This window comes from Pleurodeles waltl, chromosome 2_2 (genome assembly GCF_031143425.1).
Source record: "Pleurodeles waltl isolate 20211129_DDA chromosome 2_2, aPleWal1.hap1.20221129, whole genome shotgun sequence".
NCBI classification, from domain to species: Eukaryota; Metazoa; Chordata; class Amphibia; order Caudata; family Salamandridae; genus Pleurodeles; species Pleurodeles waltl.
Window position 1 is genome coordinate 254,252,444 of NC_090439.1, and position 22,686 is coordinate 254,275,129.

The following is a 22,686-nucleotide window of genomic DNA, read 5'->3' on the forward strand; positions in this document are numbered from 1 at the left end:
TACACGCAAAAAAATTCATCTGTTAGAGTTATTCCAAGTATCTATAACTAGTGCCCTAAGGGAATTATAACTCATGCCTCTACCATGCACAGTTTTCTCATCAATTATTTTGTTGCAAATGTTGCACTGATAATGTAAATGATGCCATAGAAGATGTCATGAATTATGTAATATGTGGGCTAATTACCTGTGCATTGCGAAGTCACAAGGTATAATTACCTTACGACACAAGTTATAGTTACTTGCAGTAACTCTAACTATAACAGACAAATTTCAAAGGTATTGTGCATATAAATTCAGTTGTATGAGGGAATAACGCATGTCATTACAATGCATGCGGTTATAACGCTGTCATTAGAGCGCATGTGTCTTTAGCATGCCTGCCTTTAAAACGAAAACCATTACCACGCATATGCCTTCAGCACGCAATTTCGTTGTAAAGGCATGCTCGGTAATGACATATGCCTGGCAAAATTTAATCTTAAGAGTTAATCTGCACTGGACTTTCTGATAATTTTTTCTAAAGGAAGTAGACCAGTTCAAAAACATACATCACTTTCAATAATAGTGCCAGCGCAGACCTAGTGCCGGGATAATTTCACACTTGAGTATGTGTCATCGCAGTGAAAGCTGAAGGCCGTCCTAACATAAATTGTGCTTACACTTGCTGACTGTGATTTGCATAATAGTAGCCAATGGGCGTCCTGCAGCACATACGTCAGCCAATCTCCGAAAACCAGCAAACGTCTGAAAATGCACATCAAAATTGCTGAACCGCTAAGCCTCGCATAGGGCACAACGCTACTCAACCAATTTCAAGGAGCACCAGCGCCGAAATACTGGTATGAAAGTTTGTTTATAGAGAGTCCGTACATTATGAAAGCGCCAGTGCAACCTTCACTTCTCCCCAACACCCTCCTACAGCCACAAAACCTTTATGAATGATACAAACACATGCCCTGAGCCATAAAACTCAGGAACCCTAACCCACAACAACCCTAAGCTGTAAAAACAAGCCCATAACCCGAAACGCTACCAATACTAATCCTAAAAATGAACCGTAAACACTATTTCTAAGCAAAAAAATTAACAGTTCTTTGCACATAGCCAATGAAATGATGTCACGCTCATAGAAAAAGCATGGCACATACTTGTTTAAAATGCATATTCCTTTATCATACATACATTTACAAAGAAATTTGGTGTTAAAGCATACTTGATAAAGGCATATACATTGTAAATTCAAGTAGATTAAGCCCTCGCCGTAAAAGCTAGATTGGGAGCCTTGTTGTACTGGCTGTTTCCCGTAAATTCAGAACCTAACTATAATGTTCCTGTAATTTTAAGGATTTTTAATTGCTCACTTCTAACTATAATGTCCCTGTAATCATTAGGTGTTTCAAAGAATTTCTATGTTTTTTAACGCAACATAGGCATCCAAATCTGTGGCTTTGGCTGTGTGCAGCAAGGGTTGGCCACAGGGCCCTGCCTGCAGCCAAGCTCTGTGGCTTACCCCCATAGGCATCTAACCCCACACCACACAGAGCCTTTGGTCAAACGGATGGAATTTCTAGGTCATTTTGCACATTTGTTTACTTGTAGTAGTAAAAAGGGAGACCAACAGGAGATGAAAAGAAAAAAAACTACTTGTCACAGTTACTACAAAAGATATTGCATATCGAAAGAGCAATAATGCATTCACCTCCATCAAGGAGTTCAGATAATGTTTCAAGGTGTAACACACTCTTGCTTTGCCTTGGCCAAGAGCAAGAATTTAGAATGATTTGAACTTTATGGAAATGGAGCTTCCACTGGGGCATCTGCTTTATTTATATTTGTCATTGCTTCCCATTCAGGTTTGATTTCTGTGAAATAAGCATCTGTGCCAGAATGCATTCTGACCTGCTTATTTATCCAAGAAGAGGCCACAGGTTTGTGCAGAATGTCTTCCCAAAAGGTGTACTTTCTACTGGCTAGTTACAAAGTGCTACCTCATTGGGTACATGTATAGTGCATATTCCACACTACAACTGCTTAAAGGACCCCGAGGTAATGTCTCCAGTGACTATAAAGAGTTGAATCTCCACAATACAAGGGTAATTGCTCCTCGTTATATGTAATAAGAGCTTCTTTGTTTGGTGGAGATGCGCTCACATTTATCTCTCCTAGGTCTGCAGAGGGAGCCTCAATGTTTCCACAGTCCCTGCCAACTCCCTGCCTCCAGCATGAGCCGGCATTGCTCCGGCACACAAGGAGCAGCTGAAAATGCAGAGGACAGGAAACAGATGAAAAGTCCACTCCCGGCAAGTGGGAGCAGTTTTCTCTTCATTGGTAGAAGCTGTCATAGCTCCTTGCAAGCAACAGCAAACTGCTATCTCCTGAGGGTGGGCATCTTGGGAGAAAGGGAGCCAGCCCTGGGAGGTGGCAGTCTCCAGGGCCATTAGCAGCTCCAGGGGGAGGAGTCTGCCCCACTCCTTTGTTCTTTAGGGCCAGCCCCAGGGAGGTGGTGGTCTCCAGGGCCAAAAACAGACCGGGAAGGTGGCCCTCCTTCCTCCTTCTTTCCTATTTCTGGGCCTAGGGTGGCAGTGGTTCCCGGTGCCCTTCAGGGTCAGGGGGGTCCACACAGCCCTCCTCAAATTTTCTATTTAAGCCCCGGAGAGGTGGCAGCCCCTGGGCCTAAGGGCCTGAGGACGGGGCATCTGCGCAGCCCCCTCCCATATACCACTAAAGCCCCTGGGAGGTGTAAGTCTCCAGGACTCTTAAGAGCCTGAGGAAGGAGGTCCACAGGGGCCCCTCAAATGTATTAATTAAGCCCCTGAAGGTGGTGGTACCTGGGACTCTTAGGAGCCTGAGGTAGTGGTCCCCCTCCAATTTATTACACATCAGCATGCACCTGGGACCTGCCCTACCCAGCGGCCTAATATTAAACAAGCGCAGGAAACAATGCCTGTTTTTTTCTTTTAATTTTCACAGAGATTCGCAGATCCTCCATGAGATTCTCCATGAAAATGTCCAAAAACCTTTTTAGCCTAGGTGGGGCCCTTGGGGGACCCCAGCACCTGGCCTAGGGGGTCAAGGTATGCATACCCTGTCCTCTTTTCTTTCGTTTTAACTTGTTTTTCTGTGACTTGTCTGAGTCCGGGTCTCAAAATGGCTGCCAACACTTCCTCGTTGAAGTACTGGCAGCCAATCAGATATCAACACAGGGACTGTTGGATCCATGTAGGATCCGCGTAACTAGATATCTATGTTTCTTTTTTCTTTAATATCTCAAAAACTGCTGAACATATTGTCACTAAATAACAAAAAGGCCTCTTCCTGGACCAAGAGCTACGTTTCTGTCAAATTTGCTGTAATTCTGTCCAGTGGTTCGGATGGTAGATGTGTTCAAAATCCCTATGGGAAATTGCACAGGGAAAACCCTTTTTCTGACCCCCTTTTCCTCAGCCCCCGCTTGATGAATCACCCCAAAACTTTCAAGACAGCAGCTTAAGTGAATGGCAAACTGGTTTTGAAAATTTCGTGAGGATTCGTCAAATATCACCAAAATTATTTGCAAAATTATTGGCAAAACAAAAAAAAAATTCCTATGGCAACTAGGCCATATATATAGAGATATATAGATAGATTGATAGATAGATAGATAGATAGATAGATAGATAGATAGATAGATAGATAGATAGATAGATAGATAGATGCCAGTTTTGTTACACTTGGTGTGTATAGCTCTTTCAGTAAAAAAAGTTACTGTTTCTATTTCCTATTCCTCTCTAAGGAGGATTCTGCATTTTTATTTAATTTCTAGGTCAACTTCGGTGTCACCTATACACTGTTCGTAATATGCAATGAATTTGTGTATCAATAGTTTTTCCTTCTACCTCTCTATTAGATCCATTTCCAGATCAATTTTAGTGAAAGTGCTTTCACACTTCTCTATTCCTGATCGAACATATTCAGAGTTGTCCGGAACACCTGCACTTACAGTTAAAATACAAACTTTTGATTTATTGTGTCAACCTCGCAATTATCTACTTCACAGGCAGGCAATTGCAGTTTGTGGCTGCCAGGTGCTGCCATATTAAAACAAACACTGGCTAAGCCAAAAACTCTGGATTTAATGTACCAATACATATAAAAACAGCAGTCACAAATGTTGTTTAAAACCATTGCATGCAAAATAATGTTTACCAAATGAAACCCTGCCTAATTGACTTTTCCAATGCGCAGAAAAAAAGTAGCAGCAACGGTAGCTTTCTGTTAGGAATGCATGTAGGAGATTAATTGCTGCATCTTACAAACAGAATGATTACTGAGTGTATTTTTCAGATGTAAAATAGTTCCCCATTTATACCAAGGGAAATGCTTTCCGGACAGTGGAATGAGCCACCAAAAAGCCAATAGCATTTGGTGGTAGCGTAATACTGCTCAGGTTGGAGCCAAAACCCGCTACACATATTTTTTAAAGAATTGTACGTCTTGAGCTGTCAATAAAAATGTCAATGTACAGCTTGCATATTCCCGCCACACAATAGCACAAATTGCAAGTGTAAAGAGTAATGTGTAAAGCAAAAAGGCTAATGGGCATTTACCATGTATTAAAACAGCTAATGACATCCTGCAGGTGAAGGACCCGTAAGCCAAAAATCACTTTTCAAATTAATGATTATCTCACAGCAATATGGTGTCTCCCAAGTTATGCAAATACTGACAGGCAAGTATCCGTGGATTCCTTATTAGAAAGCAAATATTGAATTGATGACAGTAAACTGTGAATCAAACGTTCCCTCCACTTTCGTAAAACATCAAATTCACCCGCTAACGGAAAAACAGAGAAAAGGCCAACGCTCCAAGTACCACAAACATAGCACAGCTTTCAAAATTCCTACCTAATCCAACTCCTTTGGAACTGCTTTTCAAAGAAAATTTTTGGAAGACACAATGAATAATGGGTGAGGTGATGAAACTTCGTGCTTACATTAAGCACTGCAATTTGCCACCAACAAATTTAAATACCACTTACAAAACATGTTCGCTTTAAAAAATCTAAGTGACATCACTGGTCTATTTTTAATCATGGAAAACAGACAAAAATGTAGAAAGAAATGACAAACAGATGCTGAGTATGTGTGAAGGAGAGAAAGTTCACAGTTTTTGTGGGTGATGTAACGTGACACCCAAAACAAGCAGGATAGAGATGGTAAATGGTGACCGAAACTAGAAAACGTGGGGCATACCTTGGATAATTGTGTGATGTTTCAGAGCAGTTGTATTCATTTGCACTGTCTAAAATGAAACGCGGACATATTTGTGGGAATTTATCAAAGTTAATTCAAGAACTCCAGATAGTACAGCTCGGAACAGAGAGAATTCCCGCTCTGTTCTTTTGACAGTGCAAACGCATAAACTCAGGATTATGGTGAGCAAGCACACCTATTGATGATACGGCCCCTGTAGTCAGTCCAAACGACCACTTGATATTTCAGATGTTATGCTGAAATGTGCCCGTCTGTTTGTTAGAGTGCTTCTTTGGGAGGGGCATAAGGCAAGTTAGCTTAGAGTGGTTTCTTGCCTTGCCTAATGTTAAGGGTACGTCTACAATTAAGTAATCATCCAGGCAGAAGTGGCCCGTTCCTAGAGGCTGAGGGGTTATGCTGAACAAAAGCCAGCCTGACAAATACTATTCTGGTTCAGGTCAGGAGCTGGACATGCGTTAAATATGCAGTCTCCGGGCTGCCTGAGTTGAACTTTGCTGGGCTGAAGAATTCACAGCGTTGTGGGTGTGACCTCTTCAGCCTGGCAAAGGTAGTTCAAGACCCTCCCTCTCATGACAAGGGGGAAGATCACTGATTTCTCTGAAGTTCCCTGGGTCCCGTGTCAATCAGCAAAACATTGTGAGTGAGGTGTATGTGTGCATGTGTATCCTCCCTCTCCCCCACCCGTTCCCTCATAAAATTATTGTCCGCCACTGCATCCAGAAAGAAATACGTTAGTCCCCTCATCAAAGGGGCATGAACAAACACTTTGACTGAAGTATCTCTCTTGAGTGATGAATGATTGTATGTACGGTTTGTTTCTTTAATCATGCAACAGCCAAGCAGAGTACTTTGGCAACATTTGTTCAGGGTATTTGTAGCTCTCATAATGTGGAGACTATCATGGTCCTTCATTGTATATCAGTGGTTCATCATCTTAATTTCTCTTCCCACCCCCCCACTTAGTCATTACTGGAACCCAAGGACCCTACTGAATCAATATTGGGATCGATGGACCCCCACTGAGTGATTACTAGAAGCCGGGGTTCCCCGGCCTAAGCATTTTCTATTATTTGAATCTCTAAACAAAGCACAAAAAGAATAGAGAAGCAAGCATTCATCAAACAAATACACACACTATGAAATATTTTATTTAATTCACAAACAAATATACAAATACTCTTCATTTTTTATTTAACTGTTGAGCTTGGAGCTTTTCTAAAATCACTTGAGGCCACTCTCCATCCATATTACATTCTGTTTGATGTACTTGCACTGCTCCTATGAATCAATCAAAGGAAACTGAATTCATTTTTAGCCTCCATTTTCAAATTACTTCCCTTTTACAGAACACTTTTAGGGCCTTATTTATACTTTTTGGTGCAAAACTGCACTAACGCAGTTTTGCACCAAAAAGTTTAGCACCGGCTTGCACCATTTTTTAGCACCAGCTAAGCACCATATTTATGGAATGGTGCAAGCCGGTGCAAACGGTAGGCTAGCGTAAAAAAAATGACATTAGGCAGGTTAGAGTCAAACTAAATGATTCTAACCAGATCACCGTCATTTTTTGACATTAAGCAGCATATTTATACTCTGTTTGCACTGAATTAGCATCATTTTATTTTATTCCAATTCAGTGCAAAACGAACTCCATATTTATACTTTGGTGCTAGACCCGTCTAGCGCCAAATTTATGGAGTTAAAGTCGTTTTTTGGAAGTGGAAACCTACCTTGCCTTAATGAGATGCAAGGTAGGCGTTCCTGTGCAAAAAAATGACTCTATGGCCTTAACGCCATATTTATACTGCCATGCAAAAATGGTCCAAGGAAGGGAGGAGGGGTCAAAAAATGGTGCAAAGTTTGCTTTGCCCCATTTTTTAAAGCCTGGGTCAGGACAGGCATTAGGGGACCTGTGAGCCTATTTCCATTGTGGGACACTATGGAATAGGCCCACAGGTGCCCTCCCCAGGCCCCAGGGGAACCCCCAGCCACCCCAGAAGGACTGCGGAGGATGGGGGACCCCATCCCAGGTAAGTACAGGTAAAATTGCATTTTATTTTTGAAGTGCCACAGGGGACCCTGAAATGGTCCCCCATACATGGCACAGGGTGCAATGGCCATGCTCAGGGGACCCTTGTCCTCTGTGCTGGCCATTAGGGTGGTGGGTATGACTCCTGCCTTTTTTACGGCAGGAGTCATGTGGCATGGTAGGATTAGCACCATAAAATGACGCTAATCTGGTTAGAGTCATTTTTTTACTCTAACCTGCCTAAAGTCATTTTTTGGTGCTAAACCCTCTTCTTCTATACTGCCAGCCCCACCCGACTAAAGTAATTTTTTTTACTCTAGCCTACCCTTTGCACCAGCTTGCACCATTCCATAAATATGCTACCCGGCTGGTGCACAGAAATGGTGCAAGCTGGTGCTAAAAGTTTTGGAGCAAAACTGAGTTAGTGCAGTTTTGCAGCAAAAAGTATAAATGAGGGCCAATATTTTGTACGTTTGCGCCACTTTTTCATCAAAAAATGATGTTAATGCGGTGCAAAAAAAGTATAAATCAGGGCATTGGTGCCAAAGTATAAATATGGAGTTAATTTTTCACCGAATTAGAGTAAACAAAATGGCGCTAATTTGATGCAAACAGAGTATAAATATGCCGCAGAGTATATATATGCCCCTAAATATGGCGTTAAGGCCATAGAGTCATTTTTTGCACAGGAGTGCCTACCTTTCATCTCATTAAGGCAAGGTAGGTCTCCACTTCCAAAAAATTACTTTAACTCCATAAATTTGGCGCTAGACGGGTCTAGCACCAAAGTATAAATATGGAGTTAGTTTTGCACCGAATTAGAGTAAAAAAAATGACGCTAATTCGGTGCAGAGTATAAATATGCCCCTTAATTTTTCAAGTTTAGCATTTTGTGTTTTTACACACACACACACACTTTATAACCTGCTATTATCATGTAATTTTCTAAGCTTCTAAGCAGTCATCAGCCCTCAGAATAGGCTTCCCGGACCCCCAGGGGTCCCTAGGTCACAAGGAAGAACCACTGGTTTGTTTCATTTAGGATACGGTCTGATTGCTGGACAAATGCAGGTATTGCTTGTACCTGCAATCATGCAGCATCCAAGAGGCACACTTTACCCAAATATTAATAATGTATTACATATATTCAGCAAAATAGGACTTAGACACAATATTTGAGCCAAGTCTCCTGACCACAATCTTCATCATTTGCATTTTGTTACCCAGGTTTTCCATGAAAATCAGAATTCATTCACAAAGTCTGCAATATTTACATTTGAAGCCGAAGATTTCCATGAACATCGGGATGCAATCACACACTGTACAGAATTTACATTTCTAAGCCAAGTATTTCCATGAAAATCGGAATTCAGTTGCACCCTGTACAGTATTTATATTTTGAAGCCCAGGTCTTCTTTGAACATCGTAATTCATTAGTTGCCAGAGCCTGATTGTTACAAAGTGGTTAACTACTTTTCAAGATAATGTTGACGTCAAAAATTGTCACACCTTACAGAGAGTTCATTTAGTGCTTTTATGAAATGGACAATGTACTCACTAACTTGCAATACATCGAAACACAGATTAAATGTTAAATTGAGTAAGTGAAGGGTCTAGATGTGGGCACACACCTCACAGCATACTCTCAGATCATCGCTCATACACCCACGCACACATTAAAGATTCTCTCTGCTTGTAAATAAAAAGGTACAATAAGCACTGGCAAATCAATTAGGTATGGCTTTAATCTGCGGTACCCGCACACACAAAGGTATGCCCCTCATGTTGCATGCACATATGAACATATGTCACCCTTCAATTATACAGTTAGATCACGGAGTTTACCTTGCACCATACAGACTCACCTGCACTCATACATGCATCCCATTCATCCTGCACTCACACGGGCACAAGACAAGGACATACCGCTCACTTTGCATTCACACAGGTAAATTGCTCCTCCACACAAAGTGGCCCACCCCTCATGCAACATGCATGCAGACATATCACTGAACTTATACAGGAACACCACTCACCATTCTTTAACATGAACACACCCCTCAAATAGTACTCACAAAAACACACTCCTACACCCAAAAAAACACTCAGTCTGCATTTAGAAAGGCACACTTCCAACTATGCAAATAAAATGTTAACCTGGCTTCAAGTGCACTCACATGGGTACTATTCTCACCCTGCACTCATACAAATACAACTCTCCTGCTACAGCACACATGCATCCTTTGTGCTATGTACTTACACAAGTACATTGCTCACCCTGCATTCAGATCACCACATACCTCACCATGTTCTCACATTGGCACACCTTTCGCCCTGCACTCACCACAACTTTCGCCTGCAACCACCACTTGTCCTGCTACCATAGAGGCACACTACTCACCCATCACTCACAAAGGCGTACCTTATGTCTTAAACTCACGGAGGCACACCACTCACATGGTCATACTGCTCACACTGCAGTCACATGGGCAACCTGCTCACCCTCACTAACCCAGGAACACTGATCCTACGGCACTCATGACACACCTCTTTCCAAGCACTCATGTAGGCATACTCTTCATCCGGCACACATACAAAACTACCCCTGCACTTACACAGGCACACCACTTACCCTGCAGTAACATAGGTACAGTGCAACGACACACCATTCACCCTACAGTCACACAGGCAGACTGCTCCTCCTACACTGACTTGGATACACATCCTAATGCAGTGCTCATATAGACATACCACAGGCAGTCAAACAGAAACGCCATTGATCCTGCATTCTCACAGGCAAAATCTTCATCCAATAGTCATAAAGACAGACTCCTGCACTTAAAAACACACCACTCACAAGAGCACACTTCCAACCACGCACTTAAACAGGCCCAAGTGGCAAACCTCTCATTGTGCACTCACACAGGCATGATTCTCATCCTGCATTCAGAAGGGCACATCTTTCAACCTGCATGCTTACAAACATAACCTGTTAGCTGCACACACACATGCTCTGCACTCACACAGGCAGACTACTTGCCCGACACTCTCTCAGGCACACTACATGCCTTATGTTCATATGGGCACATCATTCACATGGGCCTGCTGCTCATCTTGCATGCACACAGGCACACCACAATCCTTGCACACATATAAGCACACTGTTCAACCTTTGCTCACACAGACTTACTGATCACCCTGCACATACATGAGCACCATTCTCACACTGCAATTACATTAGCAGAACTCTCACCCTCCACTCATACAACTACAGCCCTCTATCTGCACCACACATGCATGCAGCTCACACCGCATTTACATGAGCACATGACTCACCCTGCATTCAAATGGAAACATTGCACATCATGTACTTACATGGGCACAGCTTTAATCCTGCACTCACAGGGGCACACCAACAGCACTGCAGTCACCCAGGCACACCGTTCACCTTGCACTTTCACAGAATTGCCAAATGCCCTGCACCTACACACGTACAATTCTTGACCTACACTGTCATGCTGGACTTCTATGTGTGCACCACTCCTCCAGTATTCACACAGGCACAATATCAGTATTCACTCACAGGGGTACATTCTCACTCACGCAAACCACACTGAACAATCACATCATTCATTCATCCTGCACTCATGCATTCACACCCCTCACACAGTTCTTATAAAGAAGCACTCTTGCACTCACACAGGACCACAGCTTACCCTGCACTCATACACTGCACTTACAAAAGTAAGTGATCATACAGTAACATCCAGTAATCACATATTCACCCCAGGAACTCACATATTCACACTGCTCACCATACACTCACAAGGGTATATTTACTCCTTTGGGCATAACTCTCAGTCACTCTGCAGTCCCACACCCCTAACCTTAGAACTGACTCTGATGTTAAGATAAAGGTATTCCAGACCTATGTCATGCAGGCCCTGCAGCTCTAACGATCTACTATTCTCTCATAATGTACCTGCAGGTGACATCGGGGAGAGGAAACAGAGTCTTAGAGTGTGTCCCAAGCACACCAGTCCCACAGAAGCCTCACCCTAAAGAGCTCAGCTGATTGTGGTCCGACCATCACTAACTCACCATCCAAGTTTAGCCCCACTACAATTTTCCATACTGTATCTGCAGCATCAACCCTTCTCCCTTCAATCCTTCCACCCAATCCAGAATCACAGGTGGCAGCAGCAGGATGTGCTTTAGTAAAGAAGAGCTGTCAGCTGTCACTGCCCCACAAAAGTTTATTGCCCAGTAGCAATAGCATCAGAAAGCTGGAATAAGTTATCTCCAATGCAGTTACACATTCCAAAGGTACAAGCAAATTCCACAGTCAATGAGCACTGAGTCACCTTATACTTTATGAGTCCCAGAAATGGTGAATAGCAAGAAATTGTAACATTACTGCTACACGCAGTAGTAAATTTGTACATGAATATACCTACATGTGTTATTTTACCTTTGTGAATAAGGTCTCAAGTGTGGAAACACTTTGTTTGTGTTAACGTATACTGTTTGAAGGCACTGCAGTTGACGAGATAGTAGAACCTGGATTTGGGCATCCAATTAGAAAAGGGTTGCAATGCTCAGAAAAACAGGAACAACATTATAGTGCCTATTGTATTTATTAAACAATATAAATTGGTATTTGAGTTTATGATAATTGTAAAGTTCTGAGTGTTGCAATATGTTGGAAGAGACACTTTTACTGTATTCCCCAGACTTTAAAAATAAGCTTTTAGTGGGCTCTTATGAGAAATTAGCAGAAATTGACATGGTATGTATCATCCAGCAACTAAATGCAAAGGATATAATTACACACATTAACCAAATAAAAGGTGAGATATTTGTGGGTCTCATACAGACATTTGTCTTTATCACTAGGCACATGCGCTAGAAGGATGGTCGTTGAACTGTGAATTTGTAAGTTGAAATATGTGATTTAGGTCATAGGTGTTAATTGTAAGTTGGATGCAAAGTTGTAAAGATGGATTATTTCTTTAGTATATTTCAGGACTTCTTTAAGGCTCTTTGTATGGTTGCAGGTGCAAACCATAAGGTAGTGAGTAAATATCCTTCACTTTAAAAACAAAACAGCAACAACAATATGGTTACATGTACCACTAGAAGATTAGTATAGCAAATGTTGCACATTGGTGTTATATTTACACATGTTCCAGGAATTGGTGGTTTGTAGAAGGGCAAGGGTATCATTTAAGGTGATCAAGTCAGGGCCAGCATGAGATAGAGAGTGCTCCCTTAAAGAGAGATTGAGGGGCTTATTTAAGAAAAGTGGCGTTGCACCCAGTGCAACACCACCTTCCTTGTGCCCCTTAGCACCCCCTACCACCACCATGTGTGCGCTGTATTTAAAATACACCACCATGGAGCAGGGTAGGGGGCAATAGCGCCAGAATAACTGACGGTATTCATGTACTCAGCAGTAGTGCCAACATTTTGGCGCTACTCCTGCAGAGTACGCAGGGGCCCATTGTATTGAATGGCATGCCCCCTTTTAACGCCTGCTGTGAGATCAGAACAGATTTGCCAAAGAAACAAATGTGGTTATGGCAAGAGATAAGTTTTATACTGAACCACAACTCAGTGCCGAGAATATAGATGAATTTGTTTCCAGATTAAGGAAAATATCTGTAAAATGTCAGTTTGGTGTAATGGATGATGAATTAATTTGCGATCAGTTAATGGTACATTGTAAAAGTCAGAAGATTCAAGATAGGTTATGGGAAGCAAAAAACCCAACCTTAAGATATGCTATTGAAATAGTAAAGGTAATGGAAGAATCAGAGTACTGCATGAGGGAAACGAATAACCGGGCGGTGGGCATATATTTAATGAGAAAGAAGAAGTAAATAATAATTTTGGGGCTGTAGGAAAGAACAAACAAACACAAAAGAATCACACACTCAAAAATTATGCTAACGGGTGTAATACATGTGGTAGCAATTGTCATGGAAGTGATTATAAATTGTGTTTTTCCATCAATAAAGAGTGTAGGTAAGGGGGGTGCAAAGGCCATTATGTATGTAAAGAATGGCCTAAGTCTAAAGTAACTGTGGTGGATGACTCAATTGTCTGCAATTCAGATTTTGGTCAAGATCTTATCTTGAGTGTAGGTTATGATGTTGAAAAAGAGAACAGAGAGAGTAGGCCTAAGGCATGGTTTAATGTTCATGGGAGAGATTTAGAACTAATGGTGGACACTGGCTAATGTTACATGATTATACCTAAAGACATTTTTTTCCAAAACCTGGCCACATGTTATGTTATTACCCTAAGATATATGCCCTGGTGGGTATCAAGGCGAATACATTGTTATTTTAGGTTGCTTTGTGTCTGGAATTGAATTTAAATCAAGGAAAACTCAAGGGAAACTATATGTGGCAGAGGCAGGGCCTCCCATTTTAGGCTGGATGCACCAGTATGATTTGAACATCATAGTGAATCCCAGCGCACATAAACAAGTAATGGTTGTTGAGGACAAGGATGTGAAGGAAATCTTGAATGAGATAGGAAAGGTGTTCAGGGAAGAGTTAGATGAACTGCAAGGGTATGTACACAAGATTAGGTTGAAGAGAAAGAGAAAAAAAGGAAGAAAAGTTCTTGTAATAGTTAGGAAGGAGGTGAAAGTAATGTTGGTAGAAATGGTCAGAGAAGGGGTAAATGAACCAGTTAAAGCCCCGATGTGGACCTCCCCAGTAATAATAACAAAGAAACCTGATAGTCGTTTGAGTTTTGTGTGGACTTGAGAAGTGTCAACCAAAATATTGTTACAGATAATTTTCCTTACCTGACATCAATGAGTTGTTATTATTGCTTAACGGTGGTAAGTTCTTTTCAAAGTTAGATTTGAGAATACGTCTGCATGATGAATCCAAAGGTCTCACAGCCTTTACTACTATGGAAGGAACGTTTCATTTTACCAGAATGCTATTTGTGTTGTCTTCAGCTGCTTTTGTTTTTCAACGGTTGATGGCACAAATATTTGAAGGATTCACAAATGTTATTTTTTTCCAAGACAATATTCTCATTTACGGGGCTACAATGGAACAACATAATGATGTACTAAAAAAGTTGTTGGAAAGGTATTAAATGTGGGGCTTACACTCAAAAGAGAGAAATGTGAATTTTTGTGTGAGGAGATTGAGTATTTAGGTCATACTATTTCTGGGAAGGGTGTTAAACATTAGAAAAATATATTATAGGCCATAAAATTGGCACCCCCACTGAAGGATAAAGATCATTTGAGATCATTTATGGGGTTGATTGAGTATTATTACAAGTTTGTTGAAAATGTTGTCACAAACACTGAAGATTTGAAAGTGTTACTGAAGAAAGGAAGGGTGTTTGATTGGATTGTGGAGCAACAAAAGTGTTTTGACTGTATGAAACAAGAGGTGTGCCAAGCAGATATTCTTGTACCCTTTGATGTTAATTTGAGTACTGTACTTACTGTAGATGCCAGTGCAATGGGAATTGGATCAGTTCTTTCCCAAATCCATAAAGGAGGGGAAGGCATCACGCACTTTAACTGATTCAGAGAAGAATTACTCAGTTTTAGAGCATGAAGTGCTAGCAGCAGCATGGGCTACAGAGTACTTCAGGACGTAATTGTGGGCATTACTTTAAAATTGAGAACAGATCATAAACCTCTGTTGAAGTGTAGAAGCCTAATTATTCAACACCCATCCAGATGCAAACGACCGTTAGCCAGCTCTTCTAGATAAACATAATGAATTTATTAGCGATAGAATAGAAAGACATGTACATGGAGGATGCTCTGTACTAGTGTACACGAACAGCCCAATACAAGGAAGTAATACACAATCTTTTATAGTATTTAACCACAAACATAATTCAACTTCTTATTGGTTCTTTGGCATTGACGTATGATTGACGTATGACTACTTCTCCATTATGGCTGAAGGTAGTTTTTCCTATCATACCATATATAGTAACAAAAAGCATAGAAAAGGATTTTACACAAGGTGGCCTACGTGCCTAATATCACATGGTCCATCTTGTGACAGAACTTGAGAACATCACCTACTCAGACTGGTACTTTCCAGAAGGGAGATTGCTTCAGCTAGCATGCAATGACAATGATATTTCATGATGGCTGTTCAGAGAGCAAGCCTTGCAACATAATGCGTTCCTGGCAGTAGCGAATTACATTTGTAGGCCTCTTTACTTAATGATAGGCCTGTGCAGAGATTGTCATTGTGTATCACAGGGGCCACTAGGCATAGCATATCTAAGAACAGTAAAATGCGATTCCACATTCCGCCCTCTGATACTCAATTACAAATCTAAGGGTCATGGTGTATTGCTCTCATTTATACCTCTTGCTCGTCCCTGTTGTCATCCTTAAATCTTTTTCTTCGATAATGTGTGTGTTTCTGGTGACAGTTTTTTTTTCAAGAGTAGGGCCAGGAAGGATGGACAAACTGGTATGAGCACACATATCGTTATCAGTGCCACGATCCCTATCGCTAGTACCTCTACCAACCAGGTACCCCAACCCCTGAACCATGCTGCTATTCGATCCAGCATTCCTCCAACGTCTGTCCCATCTGCCACTTTCCCGGCTCCTTCTTCTACCTTCTTTATTTCCTCTATTTCCTTTCTTATATTCCCACTGTTATATGGTGTATACACGCAGCATTCCTGATAGATCACGGCACCGACCCCTCCCTCTTTTGCCAGGATGGTGTCTAGCGCAAGCCTATTCTGGATTACAAGTGCCCTCATGTCTCTGAGTTCCTCAGTGATGTTCCCTAAGGCTGCTGCGGTGTTGCTGGCTAGCCCTTCCACTAATTCAGCCAATCTGTGAATTTCATATTGTGAGTGTGCTATCCCTAATCGCATCACTATGATCCCCTCTATTACTATTACCTCATCCAACCACGTTGGTGTCCTCTTTCTGCGCACCCCGCCAAGTGTTCTCTTTTCCCCCTTCGGTAATTCTGTTCTATGCGCCATTTTTGGTAGCACGAATGCTAGGTAGCAGGTACCTTGCCATCCTGCTGGCAATTAAAAAAATGCAGATGTCCCACATATAATAAATATTCCTTTGGGAGGTGTCAGGCCTATGGACAAGCCTGTTGTGTCATTTCTTTTTTAATCCAGGCTCAATGTTGTATTGCAAATACTATGTCTCACATCAATTCCGTTTTTGCTAGTGTCTGCGTTACCTCTTGAGTATTTGAAACACCATGGTGCCTTTATTTCTGTATCTATGGCCAGGCATGGTATTCGTTGTTCTGAGCCATGATCCCTTTCAGTGTAACCCTTCCCTCTTTCTGTTGTAAATGCATTTAATAAATTCTCTTCTTCTTTCTTCAGATCTAATCTCCTACACTTCTTTCTTCTCCTTCTATCTTCTTCCTTCAATTTATTTTACACTCTTCCAACCAATTTTCCTTGCATATCACCTACATAAGGTTCATCTTCCAAACTATAGTCATCCCTTTTTCTCCGCATTTCTCCTTTGTTTATATTTTCTCTTATTCTCTCGTTTTTTTCTTTTCCTTGCTCTCATTCCTTTTAAATTTCCCCCTAACATATTATCTAATATGTTACATGCCACGAATTCTGTGAGGGGCATTTGAGTGTAATTTCTTTTCTCCTGGCTAGTGGTTGGTAGGTGGGTACATATATAACAATCAGACACATTTGCTAGTTCTTTGTACATTGATACTATTTGCACAAATGTAGTGTCCTTATAATCTTCTCCATCTTCTTTCCATTTTGTATATTTCACCAATTTTGTTTTATCCTCCACCCTCTCATGTTGTTTTGAGATATTCTTGTTTTCACCATCAGTTGCTCTTTCACCTTGGCCACTTTTGGGGATGTAGTGTTCCTGGTCGAGCCATGGAATATGTATGTCGTCTTTATATACTATCAGGATTGTTGTTAGTACTATAGCTGCTACCGGGGTGAGTAATGCTGTGACCACCACGGGCCACTTCTTCTGCTTCTTTTTCTTATGTTGTAATCTGAAATCCATGTCGTCTTATAGGGTGTGGTCGGATGTGGCTAGCACTTGAAACCAGTTCTATTGGTATGTAACCTTTGGTACCTCCTTATTCCTGTAGGAGTGCCACACGAGTAGTCTATTCCTTCTGTGTATTTTTGGGGCGAGGTTGAATGCTATTTGACACTTGTAGTTATGCAGAGTATAAAGGGATGAATCCCAAAGTCCAGTTCTAAGGGAGTTGGGTGCGATAGTCCACTGACCCGAGGGATGGCCCTTTTGTCCTATTTTTGCTATATTCCTAATTGGAAGAGGCACCTCCCAATGGGGCTACAAGCCGCACTGATCCTAGTGACCAGCCGCTTCCGTAGGACTGGGATCTGTACCTCTTGGTGCAAATTATTCTAGCGGACTTTTAGTATTCTGTTCGTTTATATCCTGATGTCTTTAATACATAAGTGGCCTTGCTTGACTCTCTGTGGAGAGTAGCATGAGCAGTTCTGAAAGCGTATCCTGGTGTCTTGAAGGACCCGCTTGCACCCTCCGACTCCTGTGGGGTTGCAGCACGAGCAGTCCAAAAACAATGTTTTGGTGTACGTGGAACTCGCTGACACTCTCCGACTCCTGTGGGAGTGTAGCACGAGCAGTTCCGTCAGTGTTGGCTGGTGGAGCTTGTTGAACGAAGGTTGTACCGCTGTGGTGAAGTTGGCATTACTCTTGTTGGCAATTTTGTTGGTGGCTGGTCATCCTTTGTTCCAGTGGCCTTCTTGGTGTGTGAGGTATGGACCCAGGATGTGATGCCCTCACACTTGACTGCTGTGGCTGTTGTCAACAGGACTTGGTGTGGTCCCTTCCACCGTGGTTGAAGGCAGTGACGTCTGGTGTGGCCTTTACCCACACCCAGTCTCCAGGATGCAGTCATGTTCCGGTGGTCTACCTTCTTGGTGTAATAACTGTGGATCCAGGAGGTCAGTCCCTCCTACCTTTCAGGTGACCCAAGCCCAATCTCCCTGTTGGAGATCATGTCCAGGTAGTTTTGTCCAGCCAGGAAGGGCCTGCAGCACCTAATGCTGAAGGTAAGGCAAACTGCTGTCAAAATGTCTTATCAGATAATAACTTCTCAGCACCAGACATGTTCATAGACCAGTCAAACAGTATTTCAGTTGGTGCTCAGTTTGACAACTTTGTCAAGGGTGCCTTTCTTGACCAATGAAGCAAGCGGTAGTGCATCAATCTAGAACCGCTCAGCAGATGAACAACATCTTATAAAGGGACATATCTGACTGGTTTATGGGGTAACTTGCACACTCTTAAACTGAAATCAACACTCAAAAAATAAATAACAATTACACTCAGTAACAGTGGAATATTCACACAAACTATTTCACCAAACAAATGGTGATCCAAAGGTCAGGAGAAAACACATGTTACACTGGTATACAGCCAGTATTTTTGGGGGGGAACATAGCATTGTATCCTATTATTCTATTTCAACACCCAGAATATCTGCATCAATGCTGGAAGGGTTGGGACTTTGTAGGCATCACTGCCATCAGAAGTCACTTCCCCTTTCTCGTACAAGTGTGATGTTCTGAAATGCTGATGTTCCTTTAAGATATTATATTTATTTTATTTATTTATATTTGGCACCCTCATCATCAGAAGTATATTACTAATAGCTGTATTGCAGTACTACATAGCACATCCTAAGGTAGTAATAACTCTATCCTAATATAGGTATTTTCAATACCCAAAACCAGTTTGGAGAATATTTAGTTGCAATCTACCAACACATGAAGGCAATCCATGTCACTGCACACATTAAGATGTACCACGGAAGACTCCCATTAATTATGAAAACATAAAACGTAACATAGACAGACGGATACAGGAACCACATCTTCTCGTCCATGTTCTGAAACCTAGGAAAAAACATGGATAGAAAAATACTCCTCCTGCCGCCAATTATATGCACATATATATACGTAGATACATACATCCTGCGTCCAGGGTGTATATAAAAAAATCCTATAAACTTTAAAATTAACTGTAACATTCAGCTGTACATTTATTTTACAATTCTACTTGGTCCATCATGGTAACATATCGCAACAATCCGTGGCTTTGCCATTGGAGCCATGCCCAGAGTCTGTGGTTTCAGAAATGGGGAAGGTAATCTTAACTGCCACAATTTAATACAGGGACCTCGCAGATAAATGCATAAAATAAAATACAATAAAAATAAAACACATTTGTGACAAATGTGCTGCATTTTTACCCATTCATTGCCCTTTTTACACCCTGGTTGCACTCACATGACTTCAACATACTACATGTACTGCAGATGTTTAAACATCCACTTGTGTTATTTTCTTTTAGCCTCTTATTAAGTGAAATCGATCAGTCACTAACACGTCATGTGTAATTATTATTACTGCACTAATATGTTTATTTTAAATATCAATACACCTTAGTAGAAGTTTGTTATCACATAACTAACTCACTCTACACCCCAACAAGAACCCACATTTTTATATATCTATTATTTCCTTATATTATTTACAATTCAGCACATAGTAACTCTTCTTTTAATTTCTATATCTCTTCTGTCATTGAACATGACTAAATTATTAGTATGTACTCTATAGAGCTATGAAGAAATACACAACCAGGGGTATGGAATTACCGTAAACAAATGCCCAGCACAATTCTTCCAGAATGCTCTCTCATCAGAGGCAAATATCTGCAGAAGCTTGAAAGCAAAATTTGCTATTCCTTGCTTTCAAAATATCTTCACAAACAATTTAACTAGGAAAGAAACATTCTGCTGCTAAACTACCATGATATTTTAGGTGTCATTTCTTTGAAACATCATTTAGTAAAATGTGCGGATGCATGGTGGTATTTCCCAAATTTATATTCATAACGGAAAAATCAATGTAACCTTTTCATCAAAGTTACACATTGCCACAGTAGTTTCTGGCATGAACAAAACTACTTTGTGCCAAAACTACTTTGTGCCAATATGCTTCATATGGAAGAGCAGAATGGTGTCACTACCACTGAAGCCAGTCAATAAACAGAGAGACAGAATTCAAATAACAAAAGGTCTGTGATAACCAGTTTATTGCAGAATTCTTAAAGAAAATCACAAAGTGCACCCATGGTATCTGTTCCTGCATTAGTGCAGATTTACAGCTTTTATGCATGAGCTAGCATTTAATGAGGCAGACCAGGAAATCGAACTCCTAGACAATATTTGTAAACACCATTTTAGCAGGAGGAAAATATGCATGTGTTTTTACAGGACAAGTAGACTGATGACACAAACTGTCCCATGGACAAATAGACATTTTATAAAATTCCACACTCCTGACAACATATTGTTAACTGCTGCAAATGAATCCTCTGTTCCCTCAAGACTAAATTTGTTCACTGTAAAGAATTTTGGCAACCTTTGCATGGATCAAATATTTTTAAATATAATCCCTACATAAGAAAGTTCTTATTTGTTGTACACATGGGGTTCCTAACCTTTTTACTCCTGGGGACCACCAGTGAAACATTACTGGAAGCCAGGTACTCCCAAGCAATTTGCACAATTTAAATTTCAAACATGAAATAATTCTTTTATATTGAAAAAATATGCAAAAATCTAAACATTTGATTGGAAATGTTGGTGCTGCATCTCGGCGACTAACTTTTCAATTTTTAGTTTTATTTAGGAAAGGTGAATCCTTCGGGCAATTTTTTAAAATGATCTCCGGGGCTATTTCTGTTATTATTTTTAGGTACATACGATCTAAGAAAGCTTTTATACATACATATGTGGTGGGGAAAGGAAGTAAACCATAAGTGCCTCTCTTCTCTCCCTATCCTTTTGGTCACATGTAATTAATTTTTATTATAGCATCTCTCATACCAGTGTAGGTGTTGGAGCACTTTACAGGGGAGTACAAGGTGTAGGATTCACATGGCATCCACACTGGTAGGCATTTTTCTAAGAGTGCTTGGTCTGGAGAAGCACAAACTCAGCATTCAGAACACTACACAGTCATTAGCGTTGTCTTTAATGATAAGAATGTATTTCTACACAGGCAAACCCTTTTTTTTTTTTTTTGAGCAGCATAAGGAAAATGAAAGACTGGGAAAAAACATCTTTCTAATTTGTGCTATACAGTTGGCATGCTGCTCCTTATTTGCAGTTCGTAGCTCACTGTGCTAGATTACTATGATGAACTGTACAGTAACTAAAGAATCTCTGTGACAAAAGCAGTAACCCACTGTGCCATCCACATAAAATACTGTTCTTTTCATGATACACATCCTTTGCAGCCTGCATATTAACCATCTGCACTACCTTTCAGTCAAAACAGCCACTGTCCAAAACTCTCATTCCTCCCCAGCAGGTACATTAATCACTGGAGTTATCTTGACGCTTTTATTTTCGCTGTACAATGCTCTTTGCAGTGCTTTTAAGCCTGCTGAAGAAAGGAAGTAATAAATATAAAAACACTCACACATATGTTTCTAATGAGGCACCAGCTAGAGAAGTGACTTCCTCCCAGCTAGCCCTGGGGACCCCCTGGGAATGTGTCACGGACCCCAGTGGGTCCACGGACTATATGTTGGGAACCACTGTTGTACACTATCCACAGCTGTACAGTGAAATGCTCCCCTGAGGATCTTAACCTAAAGCCACTAACAAGTAATAAAGTCAGAATTTTGTGTCTTACTACGTGTGATAACTTAACAATTGAACTTAAATTTTCTACAGTGTGTAAGCATGTTACAGCCATCCCTTGTCTACTTGCAAACCTTTCCCATACTCAGTCTAGTGCCAAATGATAGTGTAGTAATTGGAGTAGTGGCCACATATTTCAGGCCAGTGTATCGCCTTCTTACAATCCTCCCACAAATCTCATGTTACAATAATGCTAAACAATGTATCCAGATTCTTCCAAAGCAGCCCTTCCCATGTCTATTATTCTGTTTAACTCTGTACATTTTTATGTACATCGAGAGACTGTGTCTTGTGATCTCCAGCTGTGTGTTTGTATTGCTGAGCACCTCCTTCCACATCTTGATGTTATGGATTGTGTGATGTGCATACGTGGACATATCCCATAGTAAATTGTGTGATCCCTCTCGCCCCTTGCCAATACACCTTTCCATTTAATTTGATATCTGTTCGTACTTCTGTTCATGTTTTCTAATTGCGTTAGCCACTTCCTCTTTACCCTGGCTATGGAATAACTGTCTAATTCATTCACAAGGTTTCCCACGTTTTGCTTTTATTTTTCACTTCCTCATCCATCAAACGCCATGCCAGGGTGCGGCTTTCACGTTCCGTCTCTGCCTGCTGTTGTAGAGGCAGCTCAGAGTGTTTGGTC

General features: G+C 41.1%; 1 protein-coding gene across 1 annotated transcript in view; it reads left to right on the plus strand.

The window, feature by feature from the left end:
- ADCY2 (adenylate cyclase 2) overlaps positions 1-22,686 on the plus strand; it is a 4,811,883-nt gene that overhangs the window by 443,008 nt on the left and 4,346,189 nt on the right. The window lies entirely within an intron of this gene.